The sequence below is a fragment of the Balaenoptera borealis genome (assembly GCF_965194805.1).
Source record: "Balaenoptera borealis genome assembly, chromosome: X".
In the NCBI taxonomy this organism is placed as follows: domain Eukaryota; kingdom Metazoa; phylum Chordata; class Mammalia; order Artiodactyla; family Balaenopteridae; genus Balaenoptera; species Balaenoptera borealis.
The window spans coordinates 83,347,370-83,373,142 of NC_138881.1; the positions used below are offsets into that span (position 1 = coordinate 83,347,370).

Genomic DNA, 25,773 nt, shown 5'->3' on the forward strand with positions numbered 1-25,773 from the left:
GGAGGTATATTGTTTTTAGCAGCGGAAGAATATGATCAAAGCTCTATATTAGGACATTTAATCTATAGGAATGTAGGTGATGAATTAGTCATATTCTTAGTCATATGAATAATTCTTAGTCAAAAGGAGATAATTTAGGGGAAGAGGAGTAGCCAGGAGTCAAGGATAATCCTAGGGTTTTGACTTAGATTAGCTGGGAGGACAGTTGGGTTACGAGAGAAAACTATTAAGATCAGGAAAAAGGAATAGTGATAGAAGACAAATTCAGTTTTGGGCAAGTGAAACTGAAAGTGGTGGCAGAGCATTGAGGTCAAGATGTCCAGAAGTTTCTTGGAAATATGAGTGTAGATTTCATCACAAGAGGTTGAGTTTGTGAGACTTCTGGTTATACTTTGGAAATGGAAGAGATTATTAGAGAGATTATTAAGCAAAAAGAGATCCAAAACCAGAACCTTGAAAATGCTTCCCCTTTGGGGCTAAAGGTAGAACTAGCAGAGAAGATAGACCAGGAGCAGTTGGGTATGTAGGAGGCCAATCAAGACATTATTATTCTAGAAGCAAAGGAAGGCAGAAAAGGTGGGCATTTTCAATAATGGAATATGCTACAGTGGAATCAAAAAGGATAAAGACCAATGATTTGCCATTTGGGAGCTTTCTAATGACATTTTAAGAGCATCTTTTCAATATTGGAATGGAATTGGGAGCCAGAATGCAGGGACTCAGCAGTGAGTAGATGGTGAGGCTGTAGGGGTAGAAAGTATTCATTCAACAATGAAACAATTCTATTGGATGCCCCCTGGGCATCACGTGCTGGATTAGGTACTGAGGATGCAACACCAAACAGGACTCTTGCCTCTAGGAGCTCACATACCATTTGGGAAAACATGAATATAATCCATGTGATACAAGTGTAGTGCAAGAAAGTAACATAACATTTCAAATCAACTATACTTCAATTAAAAAAAATTTTTTTAATTAAAAAATGCAATGCAATCTTATATGTGCCATAATGAGGTAGGAATCGTGTGCTTGTGCAGCACAGGACATAGAGTAACTCCCCACATCCCCTCCCCTCTCGTCTTTATATTCCCTAGAATATGGACTACACTTTCTAGAAGTTTGGTTTGCGAAAGGAGCATCTCAGTTTTCCTTAATTATCTAGGATGGATTTATCATCTATAAATTTGGCCAAATCTTTCTGGACCCTCTTTGTTACAGCCTTTGTTGGCCCTTAAGGTAATAAGTCCCATATGTTTACAATCTACTTTGTAAAGAATTGCCCATCAGTATTCCCGACTTTCTCATTATAAGATCAAAGGTAAGCTTTGGAGGAAAAAGAAGCACATGACGAAAACCTTGCAGGAGTAAAAACCACACTTAAAATGTTAATACACAATGCCACATCTGTTTTCTTTCTGAATAGCTATAGATACTTACAACATGCTTCTTTTTTATTTATTTATTTATTTATTTATTTATTTATTTATTTATTTATTTATTTATGGCTGTGTTGGGTCTTCGTTTCTGTGCGAGGGCTTTCTCTAGTTGCGGCAAGTGGGGGCCACTCTTCATCGCGGTGTGCGGGCCTCTCACTATCGCAGCCTCTCTTGTTGCGGAGCACAGGCTCCAGACGCGCAGGCTCAGTAATTGTGGCTCACGGGCCCAGTCGCTCCGCGGCATGTGGGATCTTCCCAGACCAGGGCTCGAACCCGTGTCCCCTGCATTGGCAGGCAGACTCTCAACCACTGCGCCACCAGGGAAGCCCAACATCCTTCTTCTCTTTGAACCAACTCCACCTCTTCCTTCTTTGCCCACTGTAAGTATAAACAGGCTGCTTGGCAATAGATAGATATCTAACTTAGCTATTTTGGCTCTGACTAGATTTTGATATATAGTTCTAGACATTAAAAACACACACACAAGAAAAGCATTATGAAGAAATGAAAGCAGGAAACAAAATAAATGTACTTTGGTTTTAGAACCACTCAGGGCAACCAAGAAAACTAAATTTGAAAAAAAACAGAAGAAACTCTGGAGACACATCATGATCCTACTTTTATGGATCAGCGAGATAGAAGTCTGAATGAGAAGGTATAATTTACCATTTGAGAACAGAGAGGAGACAAGAAACGATGATATTCAACAGAGGAAAAAAACCAAACTCTAATTATTAGGAAAAGTATTTCCGTAGCAAAACAAAACCCACATTTTCTTGGGCCTCTCTACCTCACAGTAACCACTGTTCCTTCGCTTTCACCTATAATACCATGCATTTCCCTGCCTGCTGTTTGCCGTAGCAACCGGCACTCTCCTGCCTTCACGATGCCAGAGCCTGGGAGCGGTCAGTGGCAAAGTGGGAAGAAATGCCTCTCTCTGCCTTTAGTGTGACACTCCACCAATGTACCAAGATAATATACTACTTAAGCATGAAGGTCTTACAGACATTTTTAGAAAAACAGCTTTCAGGTTTAAGTTACAGCCCTCTTGATCTCTGTAGGATTTGGCCCCATACAGCAAGGCCCAAAGACAAGCCCATGTAGTACTCAGTATCCTCCTCCTTTTTTGATGACCAGGGTCTGTTGGGGTTTTGTGTTTTTCTTTTATTATTTTTACTAGGTCAAGCTGGTCATTCATTCTAAGCTGTTTACTTCTTTCTCCCTGTGGAAGAGTTCTTTCCCTTGAGCCTCCTCAGTCTCTGTTTCTAAGTGTTAGAATCTTAGATTAGCCAACTAAACCCCATTTTGTCTATAGTACAGTTATTAGATTGGAATGTGCAGTTCAAATTTAGTAAAAAATGACATTATGCAAACAAATAAACAAATAAAAACACAGCATTCATCCAACTATTTATTGATCAAATAGTAGGGGCCAGGCAACAGTGCTAGGACCCTGGAGGGCAAAGATGGATAAAGCATGGGTCTTGCCCTCAAGAACTCAGCGGCTCATGGGAAAGACAGAATTACACATAATGTAAATGCTATGATATAAGTATGTACAAAGTGCTAAAAGAGGAATAAACTGCCTGGAGAATTCAAGAAAGTTTTCATGATGAAAATGGCATTTGAACTGTTTTGAAGGATGAATAGTAGTTTGTCTGGAGAACAGGGGGAATGGTGGCAAATACATGCAATGGAGACATGGAAGGGAACAGTGGTAATGATGAAAAGTTTGTTGCAACAAAAAGCCAGCACACACACACACACACACACACACACACACACACACACACACACATGAAAGCAAGCGGGGTTGAGACTGGAGATAACCAATAATTTGGGGAACATCTGCATGTATATGATTATAGAAACCTTGGGATCACCCAGGAATAGTATGTCCAATGAGAGGTAAAGGCCAAGACTAGTGCCTTTGGGAATTACAGTATTTAGGAGGAAAATAGAGGAATCAACAAAGGGCACTGAGAAAAAAAAAGTCAGAAAGGGAAGAAGAGAAACAGCAAAAAGTGATGCCTGGAAGACCGAGGTTAGAGAGAATTTCAGAATGGAGAAAGTCAGCAAGGTCACATCCTGCAGAAAGTTAAGTAAGTAGAATGATGACTGAAAATAGACCAGTGGGTTTGTCAACTAGCAGGTAACAGCTGTCCTATTCCCGAGCAGTTTCAGTAGAAAGGTGAGGGCCAAGAGGGAGGATTTAATGGATTAAAGAATGAAGAATATCTTTTGTTCCTTAAGTGCTGGCACTTGAAGGAAAGAAAGGGAGTTAGAGAATGAAAATAAATTGTATCTCTTCTAGAGATTCTGACAGGAAACTCTAGATGCTTTCAAGGGTCTTGAATGGTGTTGCCAATCATAAATTATGCCTGGTTTTACTTCCAAATATAGGACACTTTTCCCTCTTAATTCAACTGTATTTATTGAGCATATACTATGCGATGTACTTAAAATACTTTAGCATGCTTGGAGTTTTACAGTTAACAAAGCACTTTCTTATCTGTTGTGTGTATGTGATTCATAGCCATCTAATAATGCAGAGTTCTGTTTGCATAAGTTAAAATGAAGGACATTTGTGGCTCATACAGAGAGTTTAGCTGGTGGGGGTGGAGGTGGGGAAGGAGACAAAAAGGATCAAATAATCCTCAGGCCAGCCACTCAGTGCTCTCAGGAACATTAGCTCGGTTACCTCTTAGCAATAACTAGAGGGTGAATTCTAGGATCTTGGTGAAATCGATCAACATTTAGGTGACAGTTAAAAATACGAGAGCAGGTAAAATAATCTGGGGAAAATGAGTAGAGCAGCGGGCAAAGGGAAAACCCTGGAGAAAACAAACATTTGTGACACTGGTTCTCAGCCCTGGCTACACACTGGAATCACTTTGAGGTACTTCTAAAAAATACCCATGTTCAGTTCCTCTCTGAAGCAATCAAATCCAAATCTGTGGAGTCAGAGTCTGAGCAATAGTATATTTTAAAAGTAATTCAGATATACACTACTATATATTAAATAGATAAACAACAAACACCTACTGTATAGCACAGGGCACCGTATTCAATATCTCATAATAGCCTATAATGGAAAATAATCTGAAAAAGAAGAAATATGTGTGTAACTGAATCACTTTGCTGTACATCTCAAACCAACACAACATTGTAATCAACTGTACTTCAATTAAAAAAAAAAGTTACTTGGGCGATTTTAATGTGTCACAAAAGTTGACAACCACCAATTTATGGGACTAGCTTGGAAACCGAAGCACCTAAAAGATAGCATGAAGGGGTTTGTTCTGGAGGAGTGGGGAGAAAAAAGCTAGTGTGGTATCACTGAGGCCAAAGGAATAAAGCTTTTCAAAGAGTAAGTGCTGAATAGCATCAGATGTAGCCAGGAGGACCAATAAAGTAAGGATTGGAAAGGATCCAGTGGATTTAACTGTTAGGAATTCATTGGTGACCTTACAAAAACAGTTTTAGGAGCGTGTGTTTGGACGGGGGTGAGAGTGAGGCAGATGCCTTGAGTTCTAAAATGCTATTCGTTTTTAAGGCCACTTAATTTAGTGTCTTTTTTTTTCATCGCTTCATGTAAATCTTATGATGAAGTGTGTACCTGTATTAGTTACTTAATTTTTGTTTGTTTTTTTCTTTTTCTTTACGGAAATTAAATTTTACTTTCAGGACAGACACATACATGTATTGATTAATAAGACCTAGGTTTGCATTAGGGAGGCTAGAAACAGAAGATTGCTATGTAGTCTATCCTTGATTATTCTTTGACAACTAGAGAACAAATTGAACGCAGACCATTTATGCCCTATTTATATGCAAAATTGTTCTAAGCAAGCACTGATGATGTTCTCTATAGAAATTTCAATCACTTTGCTTGTCTGTTCTCCTACACAATATAATCAGCTCTGCTGCAGATTTCTTCATTGGTGATCTCTGCAAGCTAGTAGGAGATAAGGTCAATTTCAGTTGATTTTTATGAGAATATGAATTTAACAGGCTTCCTTTAGATATTGGGATATGGGATAAGTTAGGACAAGCAATTATTATGCAACAGTAAATTTCTCTTGGTAGTTTTAATTCCATGTCAAAAATTCACAGACATGCTAATGTTGGTAGCTAAGCTCCCATAACCACCTGCTTATTTACAAACCTTCAGTTCTGGAATAAATCGTTGGGACCCTATATGTCAGGTCCGTGATACCACTGTAACATGAGCAGACACTGTGCATCTATAGCTATATTAAATGACAAGGTATTTTTCAGACTGTCATAAGTATCTTAAATTTTCTAGAAAACTAATTGCTTTCAAAACTAAAGGGAAATAATTGTTCTAATTGGTGGTTGTAATGATAGGCTTATTTCTCTCATATGGACTCGGTAGTATATTATTGAAAATTTTCCTAAACGGGGATAAGAAATGATAAACTCTGCTTCCTATCCAGCTGAATTCCATCTGCTGCCCCAATGGCCAAAGGCAGCTAGATTCACCTGCAAATGAATGTACTCCCTACCCATCTCCCAGTTTTAATGAAACCTTTGGAAATACCCCTCCTGTGTATTATGATTTGAACCTTACTCCTGGTAGTTTCTTTCCTTGTGTCCATTAAAATGAGAGGAGCCGAAGGAGAAGGAAGGAAGAGGGCAGTGCGTACCTAAGGCTCTATAATACCCTTCTGAGATTCAAGTTCTTCCATCATTCATTGGTATTTTTTGCATTTGCAAAAGGATGAGCCCAGATACTTTGAAACTAATATTGTGCTTCATCTATTCCAGGAAACCTTTTAAGGTTATGCTCAATGTCAACTCTCTTAAAGATATTGATGATACAAAGTGTTAAAATACGGCAAGGTTTATAACTATATTTCACTATTAAAAGATTGTGATATATTTTTAGTACCTAGCACATAACTCAGTATAGTGTATACTCTTGATAACTGCTTGTTGAACACTTCACAATTATCCAAAAAAAAAAAAAAAATTGAATCTACATGAAAGCCTTTTCAATATATTGTACCTAAAGCTATCTCTCAAGTTTGAAATTTGGAGGATGAAGGAAATAGAAATTCCATTCTACATCATTGTAAATGGAATTCCATTAAATCTGAGTTTATTTTATGGGCAAGCTCGAATGTCCTATGTATGTTACCTTCACATGACCTTTTCTACTCAGTAATGTTTAGGCTTGACAAGTGAAGAAAAATGCTGAGTTTTTATAAAAAGCGAAATATAACTATATGCCATTACTCTTATTCTTACATCCATTGTACTTGCATTTGACTGCTGCCTCTTTGTCATTCTCAACTCAAATCATGGTTTGTTCTATTCCTATGACTTAGAGGGCAAAATTCCTAAGTACTACTAGAGAAAATACAGGAAAAGTAGATTGACAACAGCCTTTTAAGTTTTACATATCTTCTCATCTGTCTTTGCAATTATGTCCTATAAGACAGGGGAGGTGGACGGGGGTTAGTGAATCTCTTTAGAATAACATTAAATAGTAATTGTTTTTCCAGTTTTCTCACAGATTTACTCAGGAGGACCAATCTTTCTGAAATTTAGGGGGTTTTATCTAGTGCGTAGGGGTATTCTAGGGATTTGAACTGTTTGTTTCAGAGACTTTCTAGAATCCAGGATGATATTTTCCCTTTCCACTTGGGAAGGTTTTAGCTTGAGATTTCTGGGGTTACTGGTCTGTTCTATTGTTTGTCTTGCATAGATGTAGTATACAGCAAGCAGTACAGTACTCTCTGGACAATGAACAGGGATTTTTTTTTTTTCATGTCATATACATTATTCACCACTCTGCAGTGGTTTCAGAAAGCCAGTGCATATCCTGGACACAAAGAAACAAAAAAACACAAAAACAAGGATATGATTTTCATATTGTTGTTTGGAAAGTTAATACTGTTGTGCATGGATTTCATTTTTTCTTGCACAGTTAGAATTCCTGTTAGACTTTTAGCAGCCTTATAGCTATTAATCAAAAGTGTACATGTTTATTGTGTTTCCTAATAAACTGATAGATTATCTTCAAATATTTGGAGTTAACCTGTGAAGGGAAATTTATACCAGGAGGGATAAGCAGTATGGCTTTGTGTGGATAGTCCAGTGTTTATTTTAGTTATGTTTGTGACTTCATCTCAGTCATCTATATCAGTACTATTTTATGTGACAGAGATCATGAGAGATGACTGTGCTTTGTGCATAATATGTGTAGATTTTATTTTATTATCATATCAACAGATAATTGGAATCAAACATAAACATTTTTGAATTGAAAAGAAAAAGGACTCTTTAAAAAACTTTTCTAGTACATAGATTTCATTTTAAGGTCCAAATTGAACTCTCATGCACATGTAGAGAACATTAAAACCAGTTCAGTTAATAGTCCTAAAAACCCACAACATGAAGGCACCAAGTGCCTTCCTTAGTGACTGGGGTAATGGTCCAAGATAGAAAATAAATTTAGAAATGAAGTTCCAACATAATGAACTTCTAGGAAATTATTAGAGGATATTTTAAATGTTGAATTCAGGGTGGAAGCAGATTGGGAAGGGCAAATGGGAAGAAAAGTATCACATCTAGCAATTTAAATATTTTTTTTCAGTTGCCATAAATAGTATTGATCAGTTTGCATGGCTCATTTAGAACTGAAACTTCCTGGCAGAGGAAGATGCAAAGCACTGAAAAAGGATTATGGTCAAGTTGAATGGTGTCCACACAGATTCTTTGCATTATAAATTATCCTTATGCTTCCAGTTTCTTAACTTTTTTCCCACTTACCATGCTTTGCGGTCCTGGGGCCTTTTGTACACCACTTTCCTCACTTCCCTTCTGCTGCTTCAGAAGAATCCTGTTTTATCAATTTATCTCCCTCACAACACTGTTTCCCACCTCCATTGTCCCAATCTGATTTTCCACATGCTAGCCGTGGAAAAGAAAAACTAGGGGGCGGAAATGGGGGAATATAATTATATCAGCATGGTTTGAAGTCTATTTTATTTCTCTTAAATCTCAGCATTGTCTCTTTTATGAAAACAAAGACCACTGGCAGTACTTACTGTTCCAAATAAACACTCTCTTACTTTATGCCAAATTGTTCCTGATCTTGGTGGCAGGGAGGGGGGCAACGAAGGACATTTCAAAGGGACAGGGAAACGTTCCTGGATGGACTCTTGGCTCCCAACCTTTTTGGAATTATGATGTCATTGCTGCTGAAATTTATAAGTACTCCTGATAGTGAGGAACGCATCAAGTAGACGATAAACCTTAATAAATTACATAATACATAAATTATTTCACCAATTAGTATAGAAAATTGTAAAATGACTACATGATTTTTTGCTCTCAAAAAGTATACACTCTTAAAAAGAAAACCGAAAATACCTTTTCATAAAAATTCCTCAAATCACAATGCACTGTTATTTACAGCTTGACAGGTATGGATGTCTTCAATGAAAAGGAAGATGGTCGGGATTTCAATGAGTAGTTTAGCAGGTTTAGTATTTTTTTATTTTTGTCTCTCTACATTCATTCAAATAAAATATTAGATTTTACTGGAACAGGTCATAATTAAGTTCTACTCTAAGGAGATTTCTTTATTATTAAGGCACATAAAACAAAACTTTCTTAAAAAAGCACTTTTCTTATAAGCTAATATGTTAAATATTTTCTCTAATATCTTGAAAACGTACGCCTCCATTCATTTACTTTTTTCCTTAACTTGAAGACTAACTCCAGTAAAAGAAAGACTGTACAGTGTGTGTGCTTATCTGTTTACCTAAACCCAAGTGTGGCCCTTGGAAAGTAGCACCTCTTATCAATCGTGATTGTTTTCATCAAATCATGCAAAAACATTTTTGTTATGCATTATGCATAATTTATCCAACTACTACTTAACTTCTATTCTTGACCATCAAATAGGTTTTGTTACCCTCGTTGATTTGGCTATAGAAGTTAAATGTGGCAATTTTTTTTTTAATGGAAAAGAAGCTCCATTTTGAAGTATGCCTTCTTTTGGCTTTTCTGAGCTCTATAACATGTGGTACATGTCCTGGCATAATTGAAGGTAAAAAGGGTAGTGATTGGGTAGAATTCATCACAGAATTTCACTTCCTAACTGTGTATCCAAAGCTGCTTTTGTACCAATTAGCTATGACCTTTTATTCTAGCCTTAAGGTATGAGATTATTAGAGGCAACCATTTCTGAAATATTTTCTTTCTAGTAGTAGTTTAAGCAAATTTCCTTGCAGTGCTGACTCTTTTTCAGGGCGGTACCCGCCCCCCCGTGTGCTGCTTCTTTCCACTAAGCTGCTAAATCTTTCGCAGAGGAATTAAACGTAATGTTTCTGGAAACGTGAAGAGCTTGTGCCCTTTTCTGAGTGTCCTACTTCAGAAATATTGCAGCTGCAGTGGCATTACGTGCCTTCGTTTCTTTCTGTTTCTCTCTGCAGGGAAATTCCTGCTTTAAAGTAGACCCACGCTCTTTTATTCCTGGAATTTTCCTGTTCTAAATGATGTGAAAGCTTCAGTCGCGTTTTTAAAGCACATTGTTTCTTTGTCAACTTATTTCACATCAGTTGACCATGCAGCTTGTAGGAATTATGGGGACTGGGTAAGAGGGTCTAAATGAATACTTACAAATCCATCTTTTCTATTAGAGAAATAACCCAAAGCAAGAACTCTCTGAACACAGTCATAATAACGTGATTTTTAGAGATGACGCACAGTGCATTACCTATGTATGTGATACGGGGAACATCTCCACAGCCCATAAAACGTCAGAAATGCAGCTAAAATGAAAACAAACCCCTGGTACATTTTCACGGTGCTTCAGTCATAGGACAACATTGCTGCCAAGTGAAAAGGTCCCATTTGACTTGCATTTGGGGCAGAGAATGAGAGAACTTTGCTAAGGTTGCCTTGTTTATTCCCCTTCCTCCAAAGCATTTCTTTTATGTGATTCCGCCACTTTCCCACCCACTTGTCATTTTGTTTTCAATGTGAATATCATACTGTTTATGACATGGTCACTGCTTTTGAAGTTCACTTTCTAGAGCTTTAAGTTTTATTGAGAAGAAGATAATTTTCTTAAAAAAATTAGAAAAATAGGTTATCAAACAAATTAGTTAAATCCCTTTCAAATAATAGAAGGAAGCAAACTTGACATTCAACTTTGACATCTAATTTGAATCTTTTGTGCATGCTGTTCTGAAAGCTCCTACCACTTGTTAAATTTGAGTGGGAGAGAACAAAACAGAGATAGTAGAATACTACTTCTTTTTCACTACCTTTAAATTAATTGTAGATTACATGGAACCATATCTTCATTATTAAAGTGAGAAATTCAATAAGTACTCTAAAGTGTTCTACTCTTCTAACTCCTTTGATAATGTCAAGATTCTGCATCAGAAGAGCAAGGGAATTAATATTTTGTTATGGTTAAAATGTTTTTTTCTTTCTTAACTAACAAACTTAAAAATTCTTTTTTCTCACATTTATGATTCTTCTTAGGCTAATTGAAACAGAATTCACATGAGTAATTTATATTACTGACTGCCTGCCGCTTAAACATTCATGGAAGGAAAAATCAAGTTGTGGAATAAAAAGAAATAAGCTTGCTTTGAAAAGATGATATTAACAATTTTGGTAGTTTATATTTTCTTAAATAAGGTAGTCTTGAAACATGTAAATATGTGAAGCTGGAAATGAATCTTCCTTATTCTAGCACTGGTTATGATTCATGGTTAGCACTGGTACAAGCTGGTAATTTACAAACCTCATAGATTTTTACTACTCTTTGTACCCCTATGTGTCAACTGTACAAATGATAAAATAATAATCAAAGGACTGATGGTCAGTATAATAGCTATTGTGCTCTAGATATCTTTTATGCTTTGACATTAAATGTCTCTCTTGCCTTGGTATCTACTTTTCAAAAATCTACTACCCATTCCTGATACTATTTAACTGGGGTTATTAGTCCTTTGACAGTACTGCATGCTATTGACAGTATCTTTTAATTTGCTTAATTTCCTGACATTTTATATGTAAATTTTTTACATTGGGATTTTTAAATGCCAGATTTGTGCTTAAAATAGAAAAGCCCTCCACTAATAAGATTTAGTCATATCACCTAAGTACTACAGAGTTGTCCCAGATGTAAAGAGGGGGAGATAAAGAAGGGATCACAGATAATAAATTTGCCCTGCCTTCTCCACAAAGTTATTACAGCAAGCCTTAAGTCTCAGCTTTTATTGATAAATATAAATATGGGTTATGTAAGGAAAGCCTATGCCTGTTTATAATAGCATTCAAATCTGGTTTTAGTCATTGCGTTGGGCCAAACCGCTCCATAAGCAGTCCCAAGGCAATCTGAAAACAGGTATTTGTTGCATAATCTGTTTTTATTGCGTATGTATTTTATTTTATGATTTTGTAATTAAAGTAATAAAACTAAATAATATTTCCTGGCTAACTAGCAGGTAAACAACTTGACACAATATAAATGTATTTTATCTTGTGAAACAACTGATGGTCATTCCAAAGCAAGATTGTTGGGGAGGGGTGGGAGAAGGTAGGATTTTCAATTGGTTACCAGGCTTTTAACAAAACAATTCCTATTATAATCCTAGAGAATTTCATCTGCCTAAATCCCCACTCAGATGACAAGCAAGGAGTGAGAGCTGTAGTCAGAGGAACAAAGGATAAGGGGACCAATATCTGAATGAGCCCCTCCTCCCCCCATGGTGCCCTTTAGAGGGACCCATTATGCCCTGGGTTAGAACCTCTCACCATTGCTTGTGAAAATACTCGGCATTGAATGGTGCTGTATGTCTTACATTCTACTTACTAAAATTGCTTATACAATTCAATTGGCTATGGTATTTATCATGTTCTGTCCTCAGCATTATGTAGCATGGTTAAGCCTACAAAGCAGCTGCTTTTTTTTTTTTTTTTTTTTTTTTTGGTGGATCAAGTGATTATTATGTATTGTGTGAACATCAGTTCAAGTTTCTTGAGTGCTGTGGCATCTAGATGAAGGGTAGTAAATAAACATTAGGCTTTAAAAAAAAAAAAAGACTTTTATGCTATTCTTCAAATTCTACATTGCCTGGAAATAAATAGTGGCTATAGGACCCTTTTATTTCAATAAAACTTAGATATATACATCCATTGGTGAGCACATATACATCTGCACCTTAATGTTAGTGGAATTTGCACATGGGTATCAAAAGGTAAAAATCCTCAAAGATATTATAAAATCATGTTATATAGTTCAGTTTTTACAATGGTTCAAAACTAAGGGGTGTCTGTGCGTACCATGAATTAAAATGTGTGCAATTTTTTAACCTATAAGACCCTTGAAAAAATAGCTTTAGAATGATAAGCAGCTTGGTTAGTTTCTTCTAAAGTATGTGGGTCTGGGGAGGATGGGTTTTATTTATAAAAGCCTCTTTGAAAATCATACTTGGTAAAACAAGCTATGTTGTATGTCTGCATGTACATATGTAACGCCTTTGGTGTCTAGTAAGAACTAGGTGCCATTCTATCATGTTTTCCACTCTCTCCTTGGGCTATTTCAAGTCTGAGACTTTCTCATTCTGCAGCCCCTGCCTCCCCACAGCTTCTGCCTTGATCCCTCAACCACATTGTCTCCTTTCTTCTCTTTCCATCTGGGAACTCTTATGTCCCGCAGTTTACTGAAGTGCTATAACTACAGCCTGTATCTCTTATTAACATATCTCTGTGCTATGCTTTTATGTGGTAGTATAGAATATTAATGCGATTAGCACCATTCATTAGGATGTACTGCCCATTCGAGTGACAGCCTTAAGTCACAGGATAAGCCTCCTTTAAAATGGTCTACTTTTTTTTTTTTTGAAGGAAGGGAAAATTTGTAATTAAAAAAAAAAGTTAAAACCTCTCAGAAAATCTACCATGGCTAATCCACTCAACACCCTCTCCCTCAAAAAAAGAGGAAGTTTCGACATTGAAACTTGGGGAATCTTCATAATGATAGCACATTGTCCATACTTTAATAAATTAATCCATAAGTTAATCACAAGTGAGGATACCTTGCTTATTTCCTACAGTGACTATGAAGATAAAGTGACGAGCAGATGTACAAAACAAACTTATGGTTACCAAAGGGGAAGGGGGGGGATAAACTAGGGGGTTGGGATTAACAGGTACACACTACTATATATAAAATAGATAACCAACAAGGACCTACTGTATAGCACAGAGAACTATACTCAATGTTTTATAATAACCTATAAGGGAAAAGAATCTGAAAAAGAATACATATATATATATTTATTTATTCAGTTATATATATATATAACTGAATCACTTTGCTGTATACCTGAAACTAACACAACATTGTAAATCAACTATACTTAAATTTTTAAAAATAGTTAAGCAAATAGAAATTAATAAAAAGATAAAGTGAGATGGTAGATGTGAAATTTTTTGAAACTTTTAAAGTATATTTATTTAAAGCTTGAACAAAGCTTTACAGTGTCCAAAGGTTACTATCATTACTATATTAAATCAATACCATTTATGTCAGTGGCTTCTCATTACTGTTAGGAAAATTCAAAATTTTTACAGTGGCTGGAAAGGCTCTGTATGATCTGACTTGTACCTACATTACCTGCCTCTTCTTGAACAGTTCAAGGCTGTGAGGACATATAGCACTCAGCTACAAAACTGTTATCATATTAAAAAGAGGAGCATTGTTTTGGGTGAAGAGATCTTCCAGTATTCATCCCTGAAACTGGAGCTTTTGGTAATATTTGAGTAGTAATTTGATGGTTAAGAAGATGTGATGCCAGATTATTATGATTGGTCATTATTATGAAAATAGGTAAAATGTTATTGGTTTCATTTATATCTTTAATTGATTAAGGTAACGAACAAATACAATGTAAGCCGGAATTTATGAGGTATTTAATTAATCGCAGTAAATATAGTATATTGAACTTCCAGTTACATTGCTTGTCAGACTTTCAATATAGGGTAAGTCTGATATTTTCTAAATGGAACAATTAGAACAAACCTTATTTTAAAGAATCCATCTCTCCATACTCCAGGTTCTAAATAATTATAATGATATCTAATGTTTCTACTATTATAACTTTACAAAGCAATGGAAATATTGCCTGTACCCTGGCCTTCATAGTTCAACCTTAGACTTATTCTTCTGTGGCTACATCTATAATATAGAAAGTGTTTTATTTTCCTGGCTAACCTATTCTAGTGCAGTAAAATTTTGGAAAGAAAAATTATTTTGGATCAAGGACAAGCAACTCCAGGAGTTAAAATAGTCATTTTTTCCCCTGATTATTTTTCAATCTAGAAAAAATTTTTTTAAATATTTTGCTTTGATACACTGAATATTCAAACATTTTAGTTATAACTGGACTGCAAAAGTAATATATCTTTCTAAAAAAAAAGAAGCCAATATAGTCAAATATGCATCTAAGAGATACAACTTGTTTATACATAATAATATCACCATAAAGATTTTCATATTGTTATTCTACGTGTCCCTTCCTGGAGACAAATGTATATTTAAGTCTTATGATCAGAGGAGCCGTAGCCATCACAGCTCTGTCAGAAGCAGAAACGTACTATTGATATTAATATTTTAGCTTTCCACTTGCTTTCATGAAATCTATGAACAGAAGCTATCAGTGTCTAGAGGTTGGCTTCAAATGACAAATTCAGCATGCTGTAAAAAGTGATACTAGGATTTCCTGCTGAGGTCATCCAGAATTTGGCCATCCTGAGAAATGACTGTGGGTGCATTCTTATTCTCAAATATAATTCTTTTTTTTTTTAATTTTTAATTTTATTTTTGGCTGCATTGGGTCTTCGTTGCTGCGTGCGGCTTTCTCTATTTGCAGCAAGCAGGGGCTGCTCTTCGTTGAGGTACGCGGGCTTCTCATTGTGGTGGCTTCTCTTGTTGTGGAGCATGGGCTCTAGGTGCGCAGGCTCAGTAGTTGTGGTTTGCCGGCTCTAGAGTGCAGGTTCAGTAGTTGTGGCACGCGGGCTTAGTTGCTCCGCATCATGTGGGATCTTCCCGGACCAGGGATGGAACCCGTGTCCCCTGCATTGGCGGGCAGATTCTCAACCTCTGTGCCACCAGGGAAGTCCCCTCAAATATAATTCTTATTTAAAACTCTTATTCTCTAGAGGTTCTTGTGCTATTATATTTGATTGTGATGGTAAATAATGTGACTGTGAAAAGGAACCATACCACATGAAGAAGAACATCACTTATAGAATTACAAATTGGTCAGTGCCCCCTTGCTAGTATTCTAGAACCATCTGACTAAAATATGGTTTGGTTTCTTTTTCAAAAAGATAAAATGCAAAACACAATGGAAATGGACTTCTGAAGTATTCTGTCACCCATATAATAAATAATGGCCAAGCTTGTTTATGTTCTTGGCACATTATATGTCCTCAGTAAAGGTCTGTGGAATGAATAAGTTATCTAAATAAATGTATTATCTATTTTATCTGGAATTGGCCAGTGAACCAGCTCCAGCCTCTCTCAGCTGTGGTCCTGAAGCCCCTGGAGGTAAGGCTGCCAAACTCGGTCCAACTAGAAATTGTGAAACAGCCCTGTAACTGGGCTCCAACCCCTCATAGCTGCAGTTTGTGAGCGGTCCTGCCAGTCCAGGAACCCAGTTAGAGACACTCCCATCTGCACCTCTTGAGGTCCTGAAATCACCCTGTACCTGGCTCCAGCCCCTCCCTGCTGGGGTCAGGGAGCAGTCCAGCCGACCCAGGCACCTGGCAGAAGACATACCCATCCAAGCCTCCAGAGCCAGTTCTACAAACCTCAGTCCTGGCAGTGGGCCCTTAAGCTGCCCTGGGACTTGGTTTTAACACTTCTCAACCCTAGTCCATAGCCAGTCCTGCCTGCCTAGGGACCCACCCAGTGACCCAGCAGGAACCCTCTCAGGGACCTAGTGGGAGTCATACCCATCCATATACCTGGTGACAGACACACTGTCTGAGGACCCAAGTGTGGATTCTGAAGCAGACCCTTGTCCCAGCACCATCCTACTGAGCAAGGTCCTAGAGGCCATCCCGTCCACCCAGGGATCACACAGGATCCACACCCACCTGCCAACTGCAGACGCAGCGATAGCCTTGTGATCCAGCTCCAACACGTCAGGACTGCAATTCCAGAGACAATCCACTTAGCCTGGAGAACCAACAGGAAAAGGTACTTACCTCCTGAAACCCGTCTGTAAAAACTAGAAGGAATGTTTGCTCCTTTAAATGTACAGACACCAATGCAAGGCTACATGGATCATGAAGAATCAGGCAAATATGACATCACCAGAGGAAACTAATTAAAGCTCCAGTAACTGACCTCAAAGAAATGGAGATCCATGTATTGCCTGACAAAAAATTCAGAATAATTATTTTAAAGAAACTTAATGAAATTCAAGAGAATACAGATAAACAAATAAACAAATCAGTCACAAGCAACAAAGAAGGTCACTATATAGTGACAAAGGTGTCAATTCATCAAGAGAATATAACAATTATGAATATATATGCACCCAACGTTGGAGCACCTAAATATTTAAAGCAAATATTAACAACTAAAGGGAGAAGTAGACAGCAATGCAGTAATGTTAGGGAACTTCAATACCCACTTCCAACATTGGATAGATCATCTAGACAGAAAATCAATAAGGAAATAGTGGACTTGAATAACACTACAGACCAAATGGAGGACATTATGCTAAGTGAAATAAGTCAGGCAGAGAATGACAAATACTGTATGATCTCACTTGCACATGGAATATTAAAAAGGCGAACTCATAGAAAAAGAGTGTAGATTAGTGGTTGCCAGGGGCCGGGGAGTGTGGGAAATGAGATGTTGGTCAAAGAGTATAAACTTTCAGTTAGAAGATGAAATAAGTTCTGGGGATCTAATGTGCAGCATGGTGACTACAGTTAACAATACTGGATTGTATACTTGAGAGTTGCTAAAGGAGTAAATCCTAAATATCAACAACGTCAACAAAATGGTAACTACGTGAGGTGATGGATCATTTCACAATATATATGTATGTCAAATCATCGTGTTGTACACCTGAAGCATACGTTATGTTATAGGTTGATTATATCTCAGTAAAGCTGGGGGGGGGGGGGAAGAAGGCTTATGAGAAGAACATCTCCAAGCAATAGAGAAAAAAAAAAAAAAAAGCAATTAGAAGGGGGAATAAAGTTGATCCACTGCATTAGCTTAAAAAAAAATAAACGAAGTGAAATGAGAATTCTTTATTACTTACCAGGTACAAAGCATCATTTACCTGGATCAAATCAGAGCATAAAACCTGTAATTGCTGGTTTTAGATAGATAGATAGATAGATAGATAGATAGATAGATAGATAGATAGATAGATCGATCTAGATATCCAAATCTAGATCAATCTACCTATTTTTCACATTCTTTAAAGAAATATTTTCAATATTTATTATAGCCAGATGTTTAGGGCAGCAAGATGGACCTTCCCCCAAGGGTACTTATTATCTAGTGTGGACAAGAGAGACACATGAAATTAACCATTAGTTTGAGCCATATGAATTGTCAATTTTTGATCTACAAAACAATGTTCATTTTACTTCCACCTAGTGTAATACAATATGATTTAATATTGAAGTGAATACATGGTGGTGTAGGAACACAGATGTGTAAGCAATTCATTCTTCTGAAGAGAGATGATGTAGATTGTTGCTGCTTATTCAGCAAGAATGAATTGGAGTGGGTCCTTTCTTGTCTGTGTACCAGAAAGATGGTAGATCAGACTCATGCATTCAATTTATGGTATTAATTGGCATTGCAGTACAGTAACACTTCACTTCTCTGAAATTCAGCGATTCCAGCAATCATGCCTACCTGGAAATGGCATCTGTCTCTTCAAAACATGGCCATAAGCCTGAAAGTAATCAAAAACAAAAAGATCTCTGAATAGGCAAAAGGAATGTGATCAAGTCCCTAAACAATAGCACATGGACTTTGATCTGAAGACAGCTTTCCCAGTCCCTCGCTCAAATCTATTTATTCTTCTGTTAGACACAGTTCTGTGAAATTGGGTTTTCTGGTTTTTCATCCCCCAGCAATTGGGAAACAGCGTAGTAGGATTGGGAGAGGGACGGTTATGTTAAGACCCACTGGCAGCAATAAGAAATGATAGCTAATATGCTGACTCCAGTAGAGGAGATGAACTAATTCGCAAAGCAGGTAACATCTTACAAAGCAAAAGCACAGGATACAAAACTGGTTATAATTGATCTCGGCTAAGTAAAATATATGTATATAGTTTCTAAAAAGAAATCAGAATGAAATATGTCAAAATATTAACAGGCTTTGTGGCTATGTCATGGTATTATGGGTGATTTTTACTTTCTACTTTTCAAAATGTTCTGTCGTGACCATGTGCTGATTATATCATTGGATTTAATAAAATAATAATTTAAACATGAAATTTTTAAGATGAAAAAGAACTTTAAGCACAGAGTAGTTCTGGTGTATTTAAAGAAACAAATAGACATACCTCAAGTACGCCCTGAGGACCTTGGTGGATTTAGAGCGCAGCACAGTCTTTGATGTTCATGGTAATTATGTGAATCAGCAAAGATGTATTTTTAGTAGATTCCCTTTATGAAGGCAGCAAAGTGTATAATACATCTTCAAAACATTTCTATACAAAAGAGCTAAGCTAAAAAAACGTTGCTATTTAAAATTTATAAACCCTCAGCTATCCAGACCAACGCATTTTCTGAAGTTTCTGGATAGCTGAGATATCATTTTAGTTTTTTTCTATTTTAAAATGAAATTGCTCTACAGCTATTTGTCCTATTAAATTATGCAGTATTATTATATCTAAGCTTCTTTTCCTAAGTGTCCATAGTTACTTATTGAGGGATTATTCTCAGATGGCCATGGGAACAAATGTTTCAGTGATTGTCTTTATTCTTTTGTAAATGGCCCAGTTAGATGTTAAAACATATCTTCTTTTCTCAAATATGAGGTTTTTACTGTTTGATTTTGCCTTTGCTGGTTGACCCTTGCTTTTTCAGACTTTCACAAAGTAAGAGACGAAATATTTACATATTTCCAAACTATTGCAGAGTATTCAAATCAAACCATAAATTATTCAAGCTATTTGGAAAGTTTCCTGGGGAAAACATATACAACATACAGAATATAGTATTTAGAATCATATCTCTCTGCTAGTCGTGTTACAATTGAAGCACAGTTGCTACTCAATCCTCTCCTCCTAAAGATACAAATCAAACAACAATAACAAAACAAAATAAATACTAAAAATGAATTCATGGCCCCTGTGGAAGAATCTCAAATATTATCTTCATTTTTTATGTATGCAGTATGCTTGTAGCATTAATTGAGTCTTCATTACTGCTTAGCAGTCTCCTCATTCGTTATTCACTGAGTCACAAGCATTGGTGGCTTTTTCAGATTTGCTATACTCTCCCCAATCCTGCAAACTGAAACTCACACCCGTCAATCTTAGGAAATGACCTAATCTTCCAAGTTCCCTCATTTTCCCTCAGTCCCCCTTCCCGGGGCCCACATTATGCTCCTCATCTCACTGCTCTTACCTCCTCCACATATATATATATATATGTATGTATGTACAAGGTATGGATTGGGAAATTGCCTCTCCATATTCGGTGGTTTAGCTGGAATTGCTTCATCTGATATGGCGCCTTGGTGGCCAGCCAGTCCTTTTTTTTCCCCCTTACTCTTTATTTTGAAATTTTCAAATACGTACCAAATAGAATAATATAATGAACTCAGCACCCAGCTTCAACAATGATCAGCTCCTCTTGAATCTTGTTCCATCTATACTCCCACTCTTGGATATTCTCAAGCAGATCCTAGACATTACTTTTTAATTTTTATCTGTAAACATTTCCATATCTATCCACAAAATATAAGGATTATTTTTAACATAACCAAATAATATTATCATGCCTTATCCCCCAAAAAAAGGGTTCTTTAATTTTTTTTTTTAATTTAAGTATAGTTGATTTACAATGTGTTAATTTCTGGTGTACAGCAAAGTGATTCAGATATATATATATATAGATGTGTGTGTATATGTATATGTATGTATATATGTATATATAGAGAGAAATACATATATATATACATATACATATATATATTCTTTTCAGATTCTTTTCTGTTATGGTTTATTAAAAGATGTTTAATATAATTCCCTGTGCTATACAGTATATCTTTGTTGTTTATCTATTTTATATATAGTAGTCATATCTGCTAATCCCAAACTCCTGTTTTATCTCTCCCCCCTCCCTTTCCCCTTTGGTAACCATAAGTTTGTTGTCTATGTCTGAGTCTGTTTCTGTTTTGTAAATAAGTTCATTTGTACCATTTTTTAAGTTTCCACATATAAGTGATATCATATGGTATTTGTCTTTCTCTGTCTGACTTACTTCACTTAGTATGATCATGTCTAGGTCCATCCATGTTGCTGAAAATGTCATTATTTCATTCTTTTTTTATGACTGAGTAATATTCCATTGTGTGTGCGTGTGTGTGTGTGTATACACACACATACATATACACTACATCTTTATCCATTCATCTGTCGGTGGACTCTTAGGTTGCTTCCATGTCTCAGCTATTGTAAATAGTGCTGCTATGAACATTGGGGTGCATGTATCCAAAAAAAAAAAGGTTCCTTAGTAACAAATATCTAGTTTTCACATTTTGTTGATTGTCTACTACTCCTCCCCTTTCCTGTTTGAATCAGGAACTAAATAAGTTCTATTTATTATTATTGTTCTTTTAAACTCTGAGATCCCCCCAATTCATCCCATATACACTAATATGTATAAAATAGATAACTAATAAGAACCTGCTGTATAAAAAAATTAAATTTTTAAAAAAAACTGTGAGATCCCTCTTGTATTAGTTATCAGTTGCTACATAAATTATCCTCAAAACTTAGCAGCTTAAAATAACAAATATTTATTATCTCAAAGTTTCTGTGTCAGGAACTTGAGAGCAGCTTAGCTGAGTGAGTCTGTCTCATTGTCTCTCATGAAGTGACAGTCAGGATGTTCGCCAGGGCTGCAATAGTCTGTGGGCTTGACTGAGGCTGGAGAATGGGCTTTCAAGCTCACATCTTCACCGTGTGGGCCTCTCTGTAGGGCATCTTGCGTCTCTTCACAACATGGCAGCTGGCTTCCCCAAGAGTGACTGATCTAAGAGAGAGCAAAGAGGAAGCCGCAGTACTTTCTATATCCTAACCTTGGAAATGACATAACAGCACTTCTGGCATATTCAATTAGTCATACAGACCAACCCAGAAACAATGTGAGAGAGAAATACACTAGAACGTGAACACCAAAGGGTGAGGATAATTGGGCAGTCATCTTGGAGGCTGGCTACTACATCTCTCTTTCTCTCTCTTTTTTAACATTATAATTTTAATTTAATTATAATTTGTATAATTATACTTTAATTATAATTTTTATAATTATACTTTAATTATAAGTTTTTTAACTATAATTCTCAAAATTGTTTTTGCTGAAGCAACCAGATCATTTATCTGACAGAGTTTGTAGTTTGCTTATTGCATCCCAGTGGTGTCATTTACATATATCCTTGCCTGCCCCCCACCCCACCCACTCCATACATTTCCTATAAACTTAGATATAAAAGCTTGATCAGATTCAGGTTCCATATTTTGGGCAAGACCTCCTTGTAGTTATAGGTGTGTCATTTTATAATGGAGCACATGATGGCTGGTTGGCTCTTCTTATATTGGCAGCTATTGACAACCATTGCCTAGATCCATGAATTCAAAAGAGTGATATTCTATCTTTCCCTCCTTTTTTATTATTTGGAATACTTCTATAAAGAGCAGTGTCCCCTCATCAGCCATTTGGTTACATCGAAGTATATTTTGTACAGAGAAGGCAGGATAAATGCTTGTTTTTCCCTTTATTTACAAATGGTTTGTTTTCAAAATGGTTTGTTGGCTCCCTAACGTCCCCCAAAGGTAACAAGTGAGGTCTGGGAACCACCATGAATATGCTGAAGCAGAATCTCCAGGGGTGGGTCCTAGGCATGGGGATTTTGAAAAAGATTCCTAAGTGATTCTGATTTGCTCCTCTATTAACTACTACTGGTCACCATTCCCAGAGTCTGACTTAGTAGGTATGGAATGGGGTCCATGATTCTGGTTTTTTTTTAATCTCCAGGTAATTCTCTTGAGTTGACAAGTTTGGGGAACTACACTAGATGGTACCTTTACATACTTACCGTGGCTGTATGTGTCTATGCTATTCTACCAGGACATGGGTATCTCAAGTTTGCCCTCCTGCTACAAACTGTTACATTGAAATCTGCCTATCATAGTCTCTGGAGTTAGACTGCTTGGGTCCAAATCTTGGTTCTGCCCCTTTCTAGCTTTGTGACCTTGGAGAAGTTAATTGCTTCTGTGTCTCAGTTTTCTCATATATAAAATGGAAATGATAGTAGGATTCACCTGATGGTTGTTTTGAGGACTAAATGAGTTAACACTGGTCAAGTGCTTAGAATAGTCCTTGGTAAGCAGTTCTTAAACACATAATAAAGCTTGTCTCCCTCTGGGAGAAATATCTGAATTTTTTTTTAGTAAAATCGAGGCTTGGTTCTTATTACTATTAATGTCATCACTATTAAATTAACTCTTATTTACTGAATGCTTCGTATATGCCAGGCATGGTGGATTACATATATTCTCTGGTTCACTTAATCCTCATATCAGTCCTACAAGATTAGCAATATTATTCTCATTTTACATATAAGGAAACTGAGTCTCCAAGAAGTTCAGTAAGTTGCCCAACGTAATGGAGGTAATAAGTGATGGTATAGATGAGATACATACTATAGAGGCAGTGTGATGATTCGGAGCACAGAATCTGGAGCTGAGCTCTCTGGGTTCAGATCCTAGCATTGCTGCTTCCTAGTTGTGTATCTTGGGCAAGTTACTTAAGCACTCTGTATTACAGTTTCGTTATCTATAAAATGAGCATGATAGTAATACCTACCTCATAGGTTATTATGAGGGCTAAATGAATTAATACTTGCAAAGTACCTAAAATGATGCCTAGTACATAATAAGCACTTGGTATATACTAGCTAGTTGTTATTACTGCATTATTCGTTATTATCAATTATTTTTATTAGTTTGGGTTTAAAGAAATGGCAGCAGTTAAGAAGGAGAGATGGAAGGTGCTCAGGAGGAAGGAAATAAATGTAGGAGTGTTAACCTTTAGGAGGCAAGAAAAGGAGAGCTGTTTCTACCACGAAGATGGACAGCAGAGAAGATAATGATGTCTAGGTGAAAGCAGATGGTGAAACTTTTGGGAGACAGACTCATTCAGACAACAAGGTAGAAATCAAGATCATCCTTTAGGAATGAGGAAAGGAAGGTAGAGTTGGAAGCCTGTGGACACAAGGGGAGTTTGGACACACTTGGGGAGTAAGCCGGGGAACACAGAGTAGATACAGCCAAGTTGAGTTTTGTCCTTACTCTATCATAGCTCGATTCCTGGAGCCTAAGGAAAGGAATGTCTGGGGAGAGGGATACCAGGTTATTGGAGGAGTAGCTCAGTAGCCTAGTGAGGCCAGAGTGGGATGGTTATGATGTAGAAGTGAAGGAGCATTGAACAGGGAATCAGGAGACTTTGGTTCATTTTTCACCTCTACAATCACCTAGCTTGTATGACCCTCGAATAGGTCACTTGACCTTTGGATCTCAGTTAATTCCCTTGTGAAATGAGAGAGCTACATCAGTTTATCTCTAACATCCCTTCTCACTCTAGAATTTATGATACTAAGGGACTGATTCTAGAGTCTAGCTGCAGAAGAAAGGAGTCGATTGAAATGCCAAAAGTAGGAAAGTGATGGGAAGGCTCAGGGGGGTTAGGATGAAGGTTCAATAAAAGTGAGGGTAGACGAGAGAACTCATGCTAGTCAGATTCAATCTCCCAATCTTTGCTGCCTTTAAAATTTGTTTGCCTGGTATGTGCAAAAAAAAATTTTAAGACTACTTTGTCATTTTCTGTAGCAGACATTGTGGATGTTGTGAATGTGATAGGCGATGTCAGACGCACATGAAAATAAATGTTATTTATTTTAGTTTACATATCCAAAATGTTCATTAACACATCCGGAATAAGCAGTTTACTTGTAGGGAGTTATTTTTCTGCTTTTAAGCAGAGAATAACAAAAGAGTGTTTTGTGCTCTCCTGTACCCATGATAACATTATGCTTTGGAGTAGCTAACTAGGTTGCTTGAACACGCTGTCACAGAACTGGTTAATCCATAATTCAGCAGGTTCTTGGCTTCCAAGTTGCCTTATTGACAAGCCTGTAGAAAGTGGATGGAACTAATTAGCACTCAGCATTATAAAATAGGAAGAATTAAAAAAGGCAGCTTCAATATTAAACTGAGACCCCTATGAAGATATTCCCTTTAGTTACGGGGATTTTGAAATGATGGACAGGCTAAACCAAAACTCATAATCCTATTACAGTCTCCTATAGCCACCTAATAAGCTTCAAGAGCCATTGCCTTAGAGCCTGGGATATTGCCATCTTCCTCTAGGCTTTTCTGTATATAGCTTAAAATTCTTTACTGTTCCCACTAAATACTTTGTTATTTAAAATAGCATAAAAGAGAATATATAAGTATATATACATATTGATGCATTTTGACTGTAATAATACTCTTGGCCTGTAGGGAACTTCAAATTATTAATAATTTCAGAGGAAAACTTTTTAAGAAAAGAGCTCCAGGCTTAGCTGTAATGAGGCGTTTGAAAGGGAGGAGGGGGGTCTGTTTGTGTGTGTAATGAAAATATTGAACGCTTTGGGATGTTATGAACCATGGTGTACTAATAAATGATCTTTCCATTTCAGTGTTCCAGCAGACATCTTTGTACCCCCCGATGTACCCTTGTAAAATGCCTTTAGCTCACATTTCCTTTTAAATATTTCTGTCTCCTGACATTTGCTACTGGGGATGGGGGTGTAACAGGGTGAATCTGATGGAGAAAGGACAGTACTAAGAAACAAAGTTGGTGGTTTAGAATAATGAGCCCATTTTCAGCTGAGCTGTGCGGTTCATATGAATTAATTAACCCCTTACAAGCATTTGTCTGACAATCCTAATTCACATTCAGTTCAATGAGTTTTATAATTATCATTTAACTAAATAGCACTAAAAACTGTTTA

At 36.7% G+C, this 25,773-nt stretch overlaps 1 protein-coding gene and 1 long non-coding RNA gene across 6 annotated transcripts in view; both read left to right on the forward strand.

Moving 5' to 3' along the window:
* DIAPH2 (diaphanous related formin 2) overlaps positions 1 to 25,773 on the forward strand; it is an 860,940-nt gene that overhangs the window by 708,183 nt on the left and 126,984 nt on the right. The window lies entirely within an intron of this gene.
* LOC309620837 lies at positions 11,363 to 18,998 on the forward strand. The gene is made up of 2 exons (XR_014239685.1): positions 11,363 to 17,839; positions 17,871 to 18,998. It is a non-coding gene; the product is annotated as an uncharacterized lncRNA (long non-coding RNA).